Here is a 17,665-nt window from a genome sequence, read left to right on the forward strand (position 1 = left end):
CCGGTATCCCAAACAAATAGTAAATAGACATCAAACAATAATTAGTCGTAGGTTTTCGGTATTCGATCAGGTCCCCTTGTCAGTTTTCCATTCTTTGCCCGATCCTCCCCATCATAAAAATCGTAAATTCCCCATTGTAAAAGCCCAGAAGGAGAGGAGCAGAGCCAGGTGCAAAGGATTGAAAAGTAGGATAAGAGGTGTTTATGGATCATAAACGGGCATGGCTACCGTCTTCGGCCTTTCAGTCAGGACAATGGACACGAGAACCAGTATAGCAGGACTGGCCTCAGGCAAGGGAGGCAGCTTGATTCTGCCTAGTCATGCAGCGTCAGCCTTTCTCGGGGCTCAAGCTTACGTATCCTTAACAAGGTGATTCTGCCGGGGTCATCGCCCGTTCATTGACTATGTGAGGGCAAGAAACAAAATGGATGCCGTAACTGAAATGGATGCCATGACTTAACAACAGAATGCCCTATTTCTCAGTGAATTCATGCTAGTTGCGCAGCGAAAACACTGTCATGCATATAACGGATCATTTACGGTTCATTGGTACCAAAATCGTGTCAGTACTACGATACCGAATACACGGGTTCGGATCGCTACAGAACCTCAGGGTCACTGGATGAGTAGTTGGGTACTGACTGAATAGTTAGAGTACTGGAAGGAAAGTGCCTGGTTGAATTTATAAGTGTTTGGGTTTAGGCGCACTGAATGGATTAGTACATGGTGCTGAATGGGTCAATAGAGGAGTGCAAGGGGAGAGACAGGGTGTTTGCTGGAAGTGTATGGATACTGACTTGGGAAATGAAGGTGTGAAAGACAAGTGTGTAGGTGGTTAGAGGACTGCATGCATAGTGGATAGGTGTTTGAAGTAGTCCATGTTTTAAGGCCTGGGTCACCGCATGAGTACTTGGGTACTGACTAAGTGGTTAGAGAACTGCAAGGAGAGAGCCTGGGTGAATTTATAAGTGGTTGAGTTTTGGTGCAGTGAATGGATTAGTACATGGTGCTGAATGGGTCACTAGAGGAATGCAAGGGGAGTGACAGAGTGTTTGCTGGAAGTGTATGGATAGTGACTGGGGAATTGAAGGTGTGAAAGACAATTGTGTAGGTGGTTAGAGGACTTCATGCATAGTGGATAGGGGTTTGAAGCAGTCCATGTGCTAAGGCCTGGCTCACTGCATGAGTACTTGGGTACTGACTGATTGATTAGAGAACTGCAAGGAGAGTGAAAGGGTGAATTTATAAGTGGTTGAGTTTTGGCACAGTGAATGGATTAGTACATGGTGCTGAATGGGTCCCCTAAAAGCACAAGGGGAGTGACAGGGTGTTTACTGGAAGTGTGTGGATACTGAATGGGGAATTAAAGGTTTGAAAGACATGTGTGTAGGTAGTTAGAGGACTGCATGCACAGTGGATAGGCGTTTGACGCAGTCCATGTGCTACGGCCTGGCTCACTGCATGAGTACTTTGGTACTGACTGAATGATTAGAGTACTGCAAGGAGAGTGTCTGGGTGAATTTATAAGTGGTTGAGATTTGGCGCAGAGAATGGATTAGTACATGGTGCTGAATCGGTCACTGAAGGAGTGCAAGAAGAGTGACAGGGTGTTTGCAGGAGTGTATGGATACTGACTGGGGAATTGAAGGTTTAAAAGACAAGTGGGTAGGTGGTTAGAGGACTGCATGCATAGTGGATAGGGGTTTGAAACAGTCCATGTGCTATGGCCTGGCTCACTGCATGAGTACTTGGGTACTGACTGAATGATTATAGTCCTGCAAGGAGAGTGCCTGTGTGAATTTATAAGTGCTTGATTTGGCGCATTAAATGGATTAGTACATGGTGCTGAATGGATCAGTAGAGGAGTGCAAGGGAAGTGACAGGGTGTTTGCTGGAATTGTATGAATACTGACTAGGGAATTGAAGGTGTGAAAGACAAGTGTGTATGTGGTTAGATTACTGCATGCATAGTGAATATGGGTTTGAAGTATTCAATGTTTTAAGGCCTGGGTCACCGCATGAGTACTTGGGTACTGACTAAGTGGTTAGAGTACTGCAAGTTGAGAATGTGAGTGAATTTATAAGTGCTTGGGTTTTGGTGTAGTGAATGGATTAGTACATGTTGCTGAATCGGTCACTGAAGGAGTGCAAGGGAAGTGACAGGGTGCTTGCTGGAGTGTATGGATACTGACTGAGGAATTGAAGGTGTGAAAGACAAGTGTGTAGGTGGTTAGAGGACTGCATGCATAGTGGATAGGGGTTTAAAGCAGTCCATGTGCTAAGGCCTGGCTCACTGCATGAGTACTTGGGTACTGACTGAATGATTAGAGTTCTGCATGGAGATTAACTGGATGAATTTATAAGTGGTTGGGTTTTGGCGCAGTGAATTGATTAGTACATGTTGCTCAATGGGTCACTAGAGGTGTGCAAGGGGAGTGACAGAATGTTTGCTGGAGTGTATGGATACTGACTGGGGAATTGAAGGTTTGAAAGACAAGTGTGTAGGTGGTTAGAGGACTGCATGCATAGTGGATAGGGGCTTGAAGCAGTCCATGTGCTAAGGCCTGGGTCACTGGATGAGTACTTGGGTACTGACTGAATGGTTAGAGTACTAGAAGGAGAGTGCCTGGTTGAATTTATAAATGTTTGGGTTTAGGCGCTCTGAATGGATTAGTACATGGTGCTGAATTGGTCAATAGAGGAGTGCAAGGGGAGTGACAGGGTGTTTGCTGGAAGTGTATGGATACTGACTTGGGAAATGAAGGTGTGAAAGACAAGTGTGTAGGTGGTTAGAGGACTGCATGCATAGTGGATAGGTGTTTGAAGTAGTCCATGTTTTAAGGCCTGGGTCACCGCGTGAGCTCTTTGGTACTGACTAAGTGGTTAGAGTACTGCAAGTTGAGAACCTGGGTGAATGTATAAGTGCTTGGGTTTTGGTGTAGTGAATGGATTAGTACATGGTGCTGAATCGGTCAAAGAAGGAGTGCAAGGGAAGTGACAGGGTGTTTGCTGGAGTGTATGGATACTGACGGGAATTGAAGGTGTGAAAGACAAGTGTGTAGGTGGTTAGAGGACTGCATGCATAGTGGATAGGGGTTTGAAACAGTCCATGTGCTAAGGACTGGCTCACTGCATGAGTACTTGGGTACTGACTGAATGATTAGAGTCCTGCAAGGAGAGTGCCTGGGTGAATTTATAAGTGCTTGGGTGTAAGCACACTGAATGGATTAGTACATGTCGCTGAATGGGTCACTAGAGGAGTGCAAGGGGAGTGACAGAGTGTTTGCTGGAAGTGTATGGATAGTGACTTGGGAATTGAAGGTGTGAAAGACTTGTGTGTAGGTGGTTAGAGGACTGCATGCATAGTGGATAGGGGTTTGAAGCTGTCAATGTGCTGAGGCCTGGCTCGCTGCATGAGTACTTGGGTACCGACTGAATGATTAGAGTACTGCAAGGAGAGTGCCTGGGTGAATTTATAAGTGGTTGGGTTTTGGTGCTGTGGATGGATTAGTACATGGTGCTGAATGGGTCACTAGAGGAGTTCTAGGGGAGTGACAGGGTATTTACTGGAAGTGTATGGATTCTGACTGGAGAATTGAAGGTGTGAAAGACAAGTGTGTTCATGGTTAGAAGACTGCATGCATAGTGGATAGGTGTTTGAAGTAGTCCATGTTTTAAGGCCTGGGTCACTGGATGAGTACTTGGGTACTGACTGAATGATTAGAGTACTGCAAGGAGAGTGCCTGGGTGAATTTATAAGTGTTTGGGTTTTGGCGCAGTGAATGGATTAGTACATGTTGCTGAATGGGACTCTAATGCAGCGCAAGGGGAGTGAGTCCTAGAGCCAGTGATATGCTAAAAGACACTTAGAATACAGTAAAACACCTATATACACTAGTGAACACTATGCGTTGGGGTTCCCTGTGAATAGAATGACCTCCTATGTAAGCCCCTAGTACATAATAGGGCAGGGGGATTAAAACTACCTCTTAAAACACGCACTGGTTAACGGAGGGGGGGCTAAGTGACGTGTGCAAACATGCATTGTGGCCATTTTAATTTGGGGGATAAAGTCCCCTTGAATCCTGAATGTCCCTTGGGTCCACCTAGCCCACCAGGTATCTCCAGTTAGCATCACAGAGCTGCGTTGCAGAGAGGTGTAAAAAGTGACACGGCCTGGACCACCTCTCTGCAACGCAGTGCAGTGGCACTTACTGGAAGCACCTGGTGGACTAGTTGGCCCCCAGGGTCCCTCAGGATTGAAGGGGAATTATTTCCCCAACTTAAAATCCGCCACAGGGCATGTTTGCACACATCACCTCAGGTCCCATCCCCTCCCTTCACCACTGTGTAAATGTGCCCTGTGTTCGTTTTAATTTGGGAGATTAAGTCCCCTTGAATCCTGAGTGTCCCTAGGGTCCACGTAGCCCACTAGGTACCTCCAGTAAGCGCCACAGAGCTGCGTTGCAGAGAGGTGTAAAAAGGGGCACGGCCTGGGCCACCTCTCTGAAACACAGTGCAGTGACGCTTACTGGAAGCACCTGGTGGGCGAGTTGGCCCCCTGGGGTTCTCAGGATTGAAGGGGAATTATTTCCCCAACTTAAAACGCGGCACAGGGCATGTTTTCACATGTCACCTCAGGCCCCATCCCCTCTCTTCACCACTGTGTAAACGCGCCCTGTGTCCATTTTAATGTGGGAGATTAAGTCCCCTTGAATCCTGAGTGTCCCTAGGGTCTAAGTAGCCTACTAGGTACCTCCAGTAAGCACCACAGAGCTGCGTTGCAGAGAGGTGAAAAAAGTGGCACTGCCTGGACCACCTCTCTGCAACACAGAGCAGTGGCGCTTACTGGAAGCACCTGGTGGACTAGTTTGACCCCAGGGGCCCTCAGGATTAAAGGCAAATTATTTCCCCATCTGAAAACGTGCCATAGGGTGTATTTGCACACGTGACCTCAGGCCCCGTCCCCTCCCTTCACCACTGTGTAAACACGCTCTGTTGCCGTGTTAAGTTGGGAGATCAAGTCCCCTTGAATCCTGAGGGTCCCTAGAGTCCAACTAGCCCACTATGTACCTCCAGTAAGCGCCACAGTCCTGCGTTGCAAAGAGGTGTATAAAGTGGAACAGCCTGGACCACCTCTCTGCAAACGCAGTGCAGTGGCACTTACTGGAAGCACCTGGTGGGCTAGTTAGTCCCAGGGTCCCTCAGGATTGAAGGGGAGTTATTTCCCCAACTTAAAACGCTCTATTGGGCTTGTTTGCACACGTCACCTCAGGCCCCGTCCCCTCCCTTCCCCACTGTGTAAACACGCCCTGTGGTTGTTTTAAGTTGGGAGATTAAGTGTGAGTGGTTGATTCACTGGCTGTATGGGTTCAAGAGTGCATGTGAAAACAGCTGTATGGGTGGGTGAGTGTGTGTGTAAGGGTGTGTTGGTGAGTGAATGGATGTCTCAGTGGTACATGTGCCAGTAACTATATATGTAAAAGGCAGTATATTTGAGCAATGGTGTATATAAATAACTATATGTGAGAGTGAGTGATTGTGAGATTGGCTGTATGGATGAGTGTGTACTTGTATCAGTGATTGTATAAGAGATTACGTATGCGTTAGTATCTGTATGAATAAGTGTGGTGGTGTGTCTTTAACTGTATATGTGAGTAAATGGAAGTGTGATTGATTCTTGGCATGACTGACTAGGTGTGTGAGTAACTCTGGATGAGTGGCAGTGAGTGTGTGTCTGTATAGGTGTAGGAGTGCATATGATAGCGTTGTATTGATGAGTGACTGCTTGTAAGAGTGACTGTATGGCTGAATGAGTGGATGTGTATGTAGACCTAGGAATCAGTGAGTGCATATGTAGTAACTGGTACTGGTGTGTCTATAGTTTCAAAAATGGTAGTCTGAATTTTAGAGTGGGTGTATAAAAGGTTATATTGGGGTGTGGGGAGGTGCATCAGATTTTCACGTGGATGATGTCATCAGTGATGTCATTTGAGATGTCATCAGTGATGTCATCAGTAATGTCACTGACCATGTCATGAAGTAATATGTGACGTCATCAGCAGTGCATTGCCGGGGCGCGAGTTATAGTTAGCTGAACCAACTATAACGGCTGAATTTCTATGGTTTTGAACGAGTGAAATGTCCAACTAACTATAATGTCCCTGAAACCTATGGTTTTTTCAGTGAATTTCAAAGGTTTTATACATGCTAATTAATAACTATAAGTGCCCGAAACGTATCGTTTTTTCAGTGAATTTCAAAGTTTTTTTAAATGCTAATTTCTAACTAATATATAGCAGTCGCCTTTTCAGAGTGGTGGAGAAAGTTGAGTGTGGCCTAGAAACAACTTTTAGCAATCACACTGTGTGGGATTTACTGGAGGTAGTTAGCCCCCAACGTCAACCTCGGGGCCAACTACCCCTTTTATTACCTCCAGTAAGTCCCACACAGCAGGATTGCAAATTTGTTACATCAGGCCCACCTCCTCCCTGCACCACTCTGCAAACGCGTCCCCAGGCACATTGTAAGTTGGGGGATTAAGTCCCCTTGAATCCAAAGGGTCCCTGGGGGCCAGCAAGCCCACCAGATACCTCCAGTAAGTGCCACAGAGCTGCGTTGCAGAGAGGTGTTCTGAGGTCATGCCCCTTTTTCAACCACGCTACAAATGCGGCTTATGGTGCACTACTCCTCAGAGGATTAAGTCCACTTGTGTCCTGAGTTCCTCAGACACAAAAGGAACTCATCACCCCACCACAGTACGCCAAGAGGCGTGTTTGTAGAGTGGTGTAACAAAGGGGCGTAGCCTCGGACCACCTTTCTACAATCCAGCTGTGTGGTGCTTACTGGAGGTACCTGATGGGCTAGTTGGCCCCAAGGAACCCTCAGTATTCAAGGGGACTTAATTCCCCAATTTAGAACGTGCCAGTGAAATAGTGAGGGGAGAGTGGTGATATCATATACTGACACCATTGGTGGGGTGTTAACCGTTAAAAGTAATCAGACTTCATAACATATTTAAAGGCACCCATGAGCATTGACGCAATAACCAATAGATGTCTCAGTCAGGTGGCTTTCTTCTGATTGAATTTGGATGAAAATTGAGGATGAGCCACATATAGTTGAAATAGGGGCAGGGGGGCTTTAGACAAAGAGTATGCACCTCTGCCCTTACTGTGTAATGCAGTTCTGACACCAACCACAGGATGGCGCTGTGTATAGGTGTATAGATGGTTGTGATGAAGTAGCTTGAGGGTGAGGTTTCTGGTTTTGTTATACAGTCACATTGTTATGAAGCTGACTGACTCTTAATTCTCTTGTGGTTTCTAGAGGTGTGTATGTTAAAATTCTTTGAAAGAAAAAAGTGTCCGAACTGGCAGGCTCTATCAAAAGAACTATGTACCCGAGGAAGCTTTCAAAGGCAGAGTCGACAGGCAGTTTACGTCTAACAACGTGCACCAAAGGTGTTTTTCTCAGTGTGCTGTACCTTTTCTGAGACAAATGACTGAGACAAATGGAGGATTAAAAGTTGATAAACTGAACACCTCATTTCGAATCTACACCTTTCTTAAGGTGCCTCTTGGCAAAAGCATGTCCTTTAAGTGTTTCACACGGACCTGTAAAGATTACAAGATTGGAGAGAGGATGTGATTTTACTGCCAGAACTGCTGACTTTGGAACTGGGGAACCAGGCTCGAGTCCCAGCATCAGGTCCTGTTCTGCGATTATAGGCAAAGCGAAAAAGTAAATCTGACCTTGTGTAATGTTATGTTACTAGTGCTCATGTAAAGTGCTCCAATGCCCTTAGGCTGACTTTGTGCGATAATAAACTGCAGAAATAAATACACATAGGGTTATTTCAAAGGCGGCTTGTAGCAAACACCGAGGTTTCAGTTCGAGTGTTGCACATGCAACACAGCCATGCATAGAACGTGTGGCCAAGTGCAGTCCACTGGCATACTGTCTTCAGTGTCGAGCAAGGGGAGCTATGCGTCTTAAGAGACCAGGTTTTGGCAAGTCTTAAAGTACTTCTCAATACCCATCTGTGACAATGAGCGCGGCACTACACTACCAGCCAGAGAAAATATGATGCACGCATATTTTAAAGATGCTAGTCTGATTCATTGCAGCGCTTTATGATAACAAAGGGCCTCATGTATGAGGTTTTGCCGTAGGGAAGCGCAGCAGGCCTTCCTGCTGCCCTTCCCTACAGCAAAAGAAAAGGGCAGAAATGCGCCGTATCTATAAGATACGGTGCATTCCTGTCCTTTTCCCCTGCGCCGGCGCACAGTGGGCTGCGGAGCGCCAACGGAGGCACCTTTGCACCATGGTGCAAGGGTGCCTGCCTGGCGGGGATGATTATTTTTGTACAGGAAGGAAAACCTCTCTGTACAAAAAAAATCACAAGAGGCTTTTTCTCTTTCTACGTGTGCTGCAGAAAAAAGAAGAACGAGGAGAAATGAAGATATTTCTCCCCGTTGCGCCTCCCTTATGCCTCCCCTGGGGAGGCGTAAGCTTTTGGCGCTGCCTCAAATTTACGACTTATCGTAAATCTGGGGCAGTGGCAAAAGGCCATGGCTGTTGCTGGAACGCCCTGAGCAACACCCATTGCACACCCCTTTAACGCAGAACACTGCGTCAAAGGGACTGATATTTATCAGGCCGTATTAAGCCGAAAACAGTGGCCTAGTGCTGCCACATAAATATCAAGCAGGCTTCTGCGCCACGGAACGTCACACAAAGTGACATTCCGGAGGCGCAAGGGGCCTCATAAATGATGCCCAAAGTGTATTGTGGTACCATATGTCACATGCAGATTCAAATGCAGCAAAAAGACTCCTTTATTTATTTGAAAATACTTTGTGTACTTCTCCCCAACGGGACGCTCTAGGGCACTTTACAACTACCAGCAACCCACTGCTCACATGTGGCGTGGACAATCAAATAATCAGCCCTGTGGGCAATATGCACACAAAAGGGTAGTCAGGGAAAGGTTAACCCGGAGAGTCGGTGTTGCATCTCTTTCAGGCTGTCCTAATGTAGCCAGGGCCACTGGAATTATGCCATTGTGCGGCTCCAGCGATTTTTGCATAATTACATATTTGCTGCATTCGCAACATAATCTATTATCTGCTGCATAATCAGCCGATTTTATTTTTTTCAAAAATGTTTCTAGCTCAAACGGTTCAAAAGTAAAAATATTTTTTACAGTGTGGCCATGCTATGGAAGGCTCTTAGCATAGTGGCACTGGTCACCTCTCTGTTGCTTATTGATATATTTGGGCATTAAACTGATACTAATGAGGTGTAACCAATGCCCAGAGAGGGTTATCAAGTTTAAAAATAACAAATTAATTAAATACTATATAAAAAAACTGCAGTATTATGCTGCATAATTTGCCTTTTCTTGCTACACAATTTACTCATCCCTGCCACATAAATTGGCCCTCTCCTGCAGCATAATTCCAATGGTGATGACTATAGCTCAGTGCAGGATGAACCTATAGAGACATAGGTGTTCATAACCTGGACTACGAATCAGTGCCTCCATTTAGACTCACAACTAGTTCCAGATATATGAGATAGGATTTGACTTATAGAGTGAAGTGGAAGACCGGGCATATGATTATTTTTTTTTTGACGGGGGGTATCTAAGTGTTGTCCATGGATGCATTTGTGGGAGAGGCACTCTTGAATCCCCCCCACCCTTAGTTGACAGGTCGATGATATCCTTTTTAACAATTATATTAAATCCAAAAATGTGTTGATGTATTTGCTAGCGACCATCTCACCATGGGCCTCTGTAGCACATTTGTGAACAATGTACTTGGAAAGTTAACTTCCCTCAGTGCACTTCCGTCGCAGCCGTTTCTGACTCTCAAGCAATCTTGCTAACTCCTTTGCCTTCGTTGAAAAAGGGTGCTTATGAGTGAAGTTCACTATGAGGTATAGAGTCGTTTCGAGAGGGGAGCTTCAGTGTTCAGTACTATGACATAGAGTACGGCACACAACATGCAGTACCACACACGAGTGCCGATAGGGCTCTGTGGGAGCCTCAGTATTCAGTACTATGACCTGAAGTACCGCACACAACATGCAGTACCACACACGAGTGCTGATGAGGCTCTGTGGGAGCCTCAATGTTCAGTACTATGACATGGAGTACCGCACACAACATGCAGTACCACACACAAGTGCTGATGGGGCTCTGTGGGAGCCTCAATGTTCAGTACTATGACATGGAGTACCACACACAACATGCAGTACCAGACACGAGTGCTGATGGGGCTCTGTGGGAGCCTCAGTGTTCAATTATATGATGTGTAGTACCGCACACAACATGCAGTACCACACACGAGTGCTGATGGGGCTCTGTGGGAGCCTCAGTGTTCAGTACTATGATGTGGAGTACCGCACACAACTTGCAGTACCACACACGAGTGCTGATGGGGCTTTGTGGGAGCCTCAGTGTTCAGTACTATGACGTGGAGTACCACACACAACATGCAGTACCACACATGAGTGCTGATGGGGCTCTGTGGGAGCCTCAGTGTTCAGTACTATGACCTGGAGTACCACACACAACATGCAGTACCAGACACGAGTGCTGATGGGGCTCTGTGGGAGCCTCAATGTTGAAGTACTATGACAAGGAGTACCACACACAACATGCAGTACCAGACACGAGTGCTGATGGGGCTCTGTGGGAGCCTCAGTGTTCAGTATAATGACATGGAGTACCACACACAACATGCAGTACCACACACGAGTGCTGATGGGGCTCTGTGGGAGCCTCAGTGTTCAGTACTATGACCTGGAGTACCACACACAACATGCAGTACCACACACGAGTGCTGATGGGGCTCTGTGGGAGCCTTAGTGTTCAATACTATGATTTGTAGTACCGCACACAACATGAAGTACCACACACAAGTGCTGATGGGGCTCTGTGGGAGACTCAGTGTTCAGTACTATGACATGGAGTACGGCACACAACATGCAGTACCACACACGAGTGCTGATAGGGCTCTGTCGGATCCGCAGTGTTCAGTACTATGACCTGAAGTACCACACACAACATGCAGTACCACACACGAGTGCTGATGGGGCTCTGTGGGAGCCTCAGTGTTCAGTACTATGACATGGAGTACCGCACACAACATGCAGTACCACATACGAGTGCTGATGGGGCTCTGTGGGAGCCTCAATGTTCAGTACTATGACATGGAGTACCACACACAACATGTGGTACCAGACACGAGTGCTGATGGGGCTCTGTGGGAGCCTCAGTGTTCAATTATATGATGTGTAGTACCGCACACAACATGCAGTACCACACACGAGTGCTGATGGGGCTCTGTGGGAGCCTCAGTGTTCAGTACTATGACATGGAGTACCGCACACAACATGCAGTACCACACACGAGTGCTGATGGGGCTTTGTGGGAGCCTCAGTGTTCAGTACTATGACGTGGAGTACCACACACAACATGCAGTACCACACATGAGTGCTGATGGGGCTCTGTGGGAGCCTCAGTGTTCAGTACTATGACCTGGAGTACCACACACAACATGCAGTACCAGACAAGAGTGCTGATGGGGCTCTGTGGGAGCCTCAATGTTGAAGTACTATGACAAGGAGTACCACACACAACATGCAGTACCAGACACGAGTGCTGATGGGGCTCTGTGGGAGCCTCAGTGTTCAGTATAATGACATGGAGTACCACACACAACATGCAGTACCACACACGAGTGCTGATGGGGCTCTGTGGGAGCCTCAGTGTTCAGTACTATGACCTGGAGTACCACACACAACATGCAGTACCACACACGAGTGCTGATGGGGCTCTGTGGGAGCCTCAGTGTTCAATACTATGATGTGTAGTACCGCACACAACATGCAGTACCACACACAAGTGCTGATGGGGCTCTGTGGGAGACTCAGTGTTCAGTACTATGACATGGAGTACGGCACACAACATGCAGTACCACACACGAGTGCTGATAGGGCTCTGTTGGATCCTCAGTGTTCAGTACTATGACCTGAAGTACCACACACAACATGCAGTACCACACACGAGTGCTGATGGGGCTTTGTGGGAGCCTCAATGTTCAGTACTATGACATGGAGTACCACACACAACATGCAGTACCACACACGAGTGCTGATGGGGCTCTGTGGGAGCCTCAGTGTTCAATTATATGATGTGTAGTACCGCACACAACATGCAGTACCACACACGAGTGCTGATGGGGCTCTGTGGGAGCCTCAGTGTTCAGTACTATGATGTGGAGTACCGCACACAACATGCAGTACCAGACATGAGTGCTGATGGGGCTCTGTGGGAGCCTCAGTGTTCAGTACTATGACATGGAGTACCGCACACAACATGCAGTACCACACACGAGTGCTGATGGGGCTCTGTGGGAGCCTCAGTGTTCAGTACTATGACGAGGAGTACCAAAAACAACATGCAGTACCACACATGAGTGCTGATGGGGCTCTGTGGGAGCCTCAGTGTTCAGTATCATGACATGGAGTACCACACACAACATGCAGTACCACACACGGGTGCTGATGGGGCTCTGTGACATGCTCCATAACACACAAGAGTGCTGGTGCCCGGTACTATGGCATGCAGTACCTCACACAAGAATGCTGTTGGGGCTCAGTGATCCTGTGATTTCAAGTTGTCCAAAGACAGTCACATGTCAACAGAGGTGCAACTAGAGCCAAATTTCGGGGGGGGGGCTACTAAAAATTTCGGGTGGGCTGACTCTTCCAGCAGTATACAGAGTGAAGATGCAGGGGCTATAAGAAGGGGGGAACAACAAAGCCTCGTTAACATGTAAATGGTATTTTAAAGACCTGTGAAGTACTCGGTGCCACTGCAAGAAGACGGTCGCCTGCCCGGGAAGCTGTGTCAGCATGGGCTTCCACACACGACGGGGGCTGAAGCCCTTTGAGCCCAATGGGTGTTGTGCGTCTGCATGTCAATGGAGAGAGTCGACAGATTATTGTGGTGAGCAGGTAACAGGAAATGATGTCACCGCCATATACTTCTTTGGTGAAGGTTCCTTGCTTGAACCAGGAGTTGATTGTGTCGGTAAATTGTATGAACATGAGCCTTTTGTTTTCCCTGTAAATTGTATCTTTGAAAACGTACGCATGAATATCCTTGCAACTAAACCGTCATCAAGGATGAACTCAAACTTTTCAAACATAGTTCTATCAAGCACGTCTCCATCCTTCCCGTGAACCATAAAGCGCATGTTCTGCACCTTCGGCCCTGGCTTCAGTTAACTGATATCGTGCTTGAGGCAGAGAGAGTCGGGAATCCCTGCCTATCACATTGTACACAATATTTGCTGCTAAGATAATGTGTTATCATTGTTTCATGAGATAGTTCAGTTAGAACATAATACAATTCACACAAGTCTGCCTCGGGACCCAGTTCAGCAGCAGGAAACTCGGATACCACTTGTTTCCATCATAAACTCAGCATAGAAATTCTGAAATAGAACTCATTGTTGAAATATCACTTGGCAGATCTACACAGATATTTTTCCAAACATCACTCTGTGATCAGGCGCTGCACTCAGTATCTCTGTGATTACTTCTGTATGATGAGAACAGATTCAACGTTGCCCTGCCACACCTTCCTCTTCAACACATAGTGCATGACCACAGCCCTTGGCTCTTTGTCACCATCCTCTGCCATGCCTTCCTCTTCAATAAGTAGAGCATGGCCACAGCAAAAATCCAGGTGGAAAGCTGACTCCTACGGTGAATGAAAGATCCCCCAAATAGTGTTCCAAGGACTCCGTCACTACAACGATATAAATCTGAAGACTCACACTGACAAGTGGGTGCTACCCCCTGCAGGTGCCATTAATGACTGTTAAGTGCCTGCCTTGAATAGAGCCTGATCTGAAGGCGCATAATGTGTCCAAGGGCGGTTAGCATCTGCTAATGGGCAGCAGCACCTGAACAGTGAAGCCATTCGCCACAGTTCCCATGATCTCACACAACATTGATAAATTCAAGTGATCACTGCCTCTGCAGCCTCGGCTGTACCACAGATCCCTGAATTGGCAGTGCCCTGGGACCTGGCCTACCCGGGGGTATTTTAAAACGAAGCGCGGGAGCCCGCGCTTCATTCGTTTTTTATTTTCGGCTGAAATTTGCGCAAGGTGCGCGCATCTCGCCGACATTTTTTTTTTTATTCATCTTTTGGCCCTGGGGGTCCTTTTGGGACCCCCTGAGCAGGCCTAGGGGGTCAGGGTGATTCTACCCTGCCCCCTTTTCTTGTTTTTCGCCTTTGTTTCCCTGTTTTCTTGTGCCTCGGTTACCGAGGCACAAGATGGCTGCCAACACTTCCTGGTTTGGAGTGTTGACAGTCAATTAGCATAAAGCTTGTGAATCGTGAGGGTGCGAGGATCCTCTGTGCCTCTAAATATTGAAACATTTATTTTTTCTTTCCTCAGCAACTTCTGAACGGATTTACACCATTTAAAACAAATGGTGCTTTCTGAAGCAAGCACTACCTTTTTGCCAAATTTGGTGTAATTCCGTTCAGTAGTTCCAGCTATAGCAGTGTCTAAAGTTTCCTATGGGAAATGCATTTTTCAACCTCATTTTTTTTAATTTCTCAGGAACTACTGAACGGATTTACACCATTTAACAAAAAGAGTTCTTTCTGAAACAGAGGCTACCCTTTTTGCCAAATTTGGTGTAATTCCGTTCAGCAGTTCGGGCTGTAGCCGTGTCTAAAGTTTCCTATGGAAATTAACACGGAGAAAACACTTTTTCGGACCCCCTTTTTTCTCAGCCCCTGCTTGCCGAATCACCCCAAAACTTTCAATATAGGAGCTGACGGGAGGGCCCCACAAGTTTTAAAAATTTTGCGAGGATTCGTCAACTGGTGCCAAAGTTATTGGGAAAACAAAAAATGCTTTTTGAATAAAAACAAGGTCCTAACTATAACTACCTACTGTTGACCGCCAGTATGTATGTTATTACATATGTTCACGCACAAATGTATTTTGAAAAGTCACGGTGAAAAAACTTTTATGTCTATGACATGTACTGGTTGTCTAGGCAACCACAGGTAAATGGTGGAGGTATTTGTTTGGCTGACACTGACAGAACATTTCATGCAGTGAGCAAGGCGGTTTTACCGCCGAAACGCGTCTGACCTGAATTTGAAATAAATCGCCGTCTGTGCCATAATTCTTCACGTTGTTGGTGCCTGTTTGTGGAAAGACGATCAGGGTGTTAATATATATATATATATATATATATATATATATATATATATATATATATATATATATTATATTTATATATTTATATATACATGTGTATATGTATATATATATATATATATATATATATATATATATATATATAAATATATAGATATATATATAAATATGCATATATTTATGTAGGGTCCTCTAAAAGACTGTAAATACTAAATTAGTCTCATGTTTTATGAAGGCTGTTTCTATGTTAAACACAAAAGAAGATGGATGGAATGTTGCACATTGGCAAAACATTCACCCCCAGTCACAGATCTGGGATTAATCCATCGATATTTTGCTCACCACGCCACCCCAGTTCAGACATGGCCATATGCAAATCTGTCTTGATCCAGTGCCTCATGGGAACAGTCCAGCCCGAACTGCCAAGCCATGTCTTCCCTGGACCGGAAACAAGCATCCTAGGACCGGTTTCGGGGTTTCACCCCTCTTCAGCCAGGATAGCTTGACTCCAGTGGCGTAGTGAGCACGGGACCCACGTCTGGGCATACCCTTCCCACATAGGGCGAACAGCAAAACACACAAGATGATGTACGGAATGTTGCACATTGGCAAAACATTCACCCCCAGTCACAGATCTGGGTTTATTCCATCTTTATTTTGCTCACCACGCCACACCAGTTCAGACATGGCCATATGCAAATCAGTCTTGACCCTGTACCTCATGGGAAGAGTCCAGCCCAAACTGCCAAGCCATGTCTTCCCTGGATCTGAAACAAGCATCCTAGGACCGGTTTCGGGGTTTCACCCCTCTTTAGCCAGGATAGCTTGACTCCAGTGGCGTAGTGAGCATGGGACCCACGTCTGGGCATACCCTCCCCACATAGGGCGAACAGCAAAACACACAAGATGATGGACAGAATGTTGCACATTGGCAAAACATTCACCCCCAGTCACAGATCTGGGTTTAATCCATCGTTATTTTGCTCACCACTGCACCCCAGTTCAGACATGGCCATATGTTTCTATGTTACTCCTGCTGAGTGGACTCTAACTTCCAATTTCTTCTTTAAATTGTATTTTTTCTCTTTTCTGTCAGTCCTATTAACCATCGAAACAGGACGTAAGGTCAGATTTACTAACATTAGGAATACAGATTTCCTTATTGCAATTACACCCAAATTGGAATTAGGAAATTGGTATTCCTAATGTTGCTATCATAGTGAGTCGCAAATTGACTTACTTCATGAATTTTCAGTAAGAAAGGTGGAAATTTGTGACCCGTTAGGAACCAACACCATCACAGGGATGGTGGCCTGTTGAGTTCAGCAGACCACCATTTCTGTGATTCCTTTGAAAAAAAAGTCTTTCTTTTTCTTCTAATGCAACCCATCTTCCTTAAAGGACAAATGGATGCATGTAATATGAAAAAAGGAAACAGTAGACAGTGGTCCGTGGAACCACTGCTTGCTCTTAAAAAATATTTTGCTTACATTCTCAAAGGAGAAGGTTCTCCTTGTGGACCCATTCCTCTTTGTGGAAGTATTAAAGTTTTGTGACCAGAATTCATTTGCAAAACAGAAATACATAAGATATTGATTCAGTATTTGAAAGTAATGTCCTAAACGTGCCCCTTCCAAATACCGAATCACTAATACAAGTTGCAATTTGGTAACATATTACTGAATCTCAATTTGTGCTTTTGTACATTTAAAAAAGTATTTTTGTGGTCTCTCTGGCCATTTCCAATGACTAAAATGCTTTGTACACCTTCTTTGTACATCTGGGCCTTGGGTTTTCCCCACAAAACCACTACATTAATAAAATAAATACACTATTAAAGAACTCATTGTTGAACTATCACTGGGCAGATCTACCCAGATATTTTTCCAAACATCACTCTGTGATCAAGCGCTGCACTCAGTATCTCTGTGATTACTTCTGCATGATGAGAGCAGATTCAACCTTGCCCTGCCACACCTTCCTCTTCAACACATAGTGCATGACCACAGCCCTTGGCTCTTTGTCTCCATGCTCTGCCATGCCTTCCTCTTCAATAAGTAGAGCATGGCCACAGCCATTGGCTCTTTATATCCAAGCCCTGACACACGTATCCTGGCACTGTCCACTGAATAGCTCCAGTTATTGCCTTCATGGCCTGCCATCATGACCAACTCCTGCAACACCTATCACTTCAATCTGACCTGTCTGCCCAGTGCCAGCATCCAACGCTCTTCAGCAGGCATGGTGTGGTCTCTACCACTGAAGTCCATCTTGTATCAATAGCACATTCGTTGCCTCAAACCTAGTGCAGCAGCTCTTTCCCTGCATGTTCTGTCTACATAACTAAACTGGACAATAAAGTTACCATGTGGTGCATTGATTTGGAACCTTTATGA

At 45.9% G+C, this 17,665-nt stretch overlaps 1 protein-coding gene across 1 annotated transcript in view; it reads left to right on the forward strand.

Moving 5' to 3' along the window:
* Positions 1-17,665, forward strand: part of LOC146788756 (vomeronasal type-2 receptor 26-like) — a 757,063-nt gene that overhangs the window by 576,238 nt on the left and 163,160 nt on the right. The gene's annotated exons all lie outside the window — the stretch shown is intronic.

This window comes from Triturus cristatus, chromosome 10 (genome assembly GCF_964204655.1).
Source record: "Triturus cristatus chromosome 10, aTriCri1.1, whole genome shotgun sequence".
Classification (NCBI taxonomy): domain Eukaryota; kingdom Metazoa; phylum Chordata; class Amphibia; order Caudata; family Salamandridae; genus Triturus; species Triturus cristatus.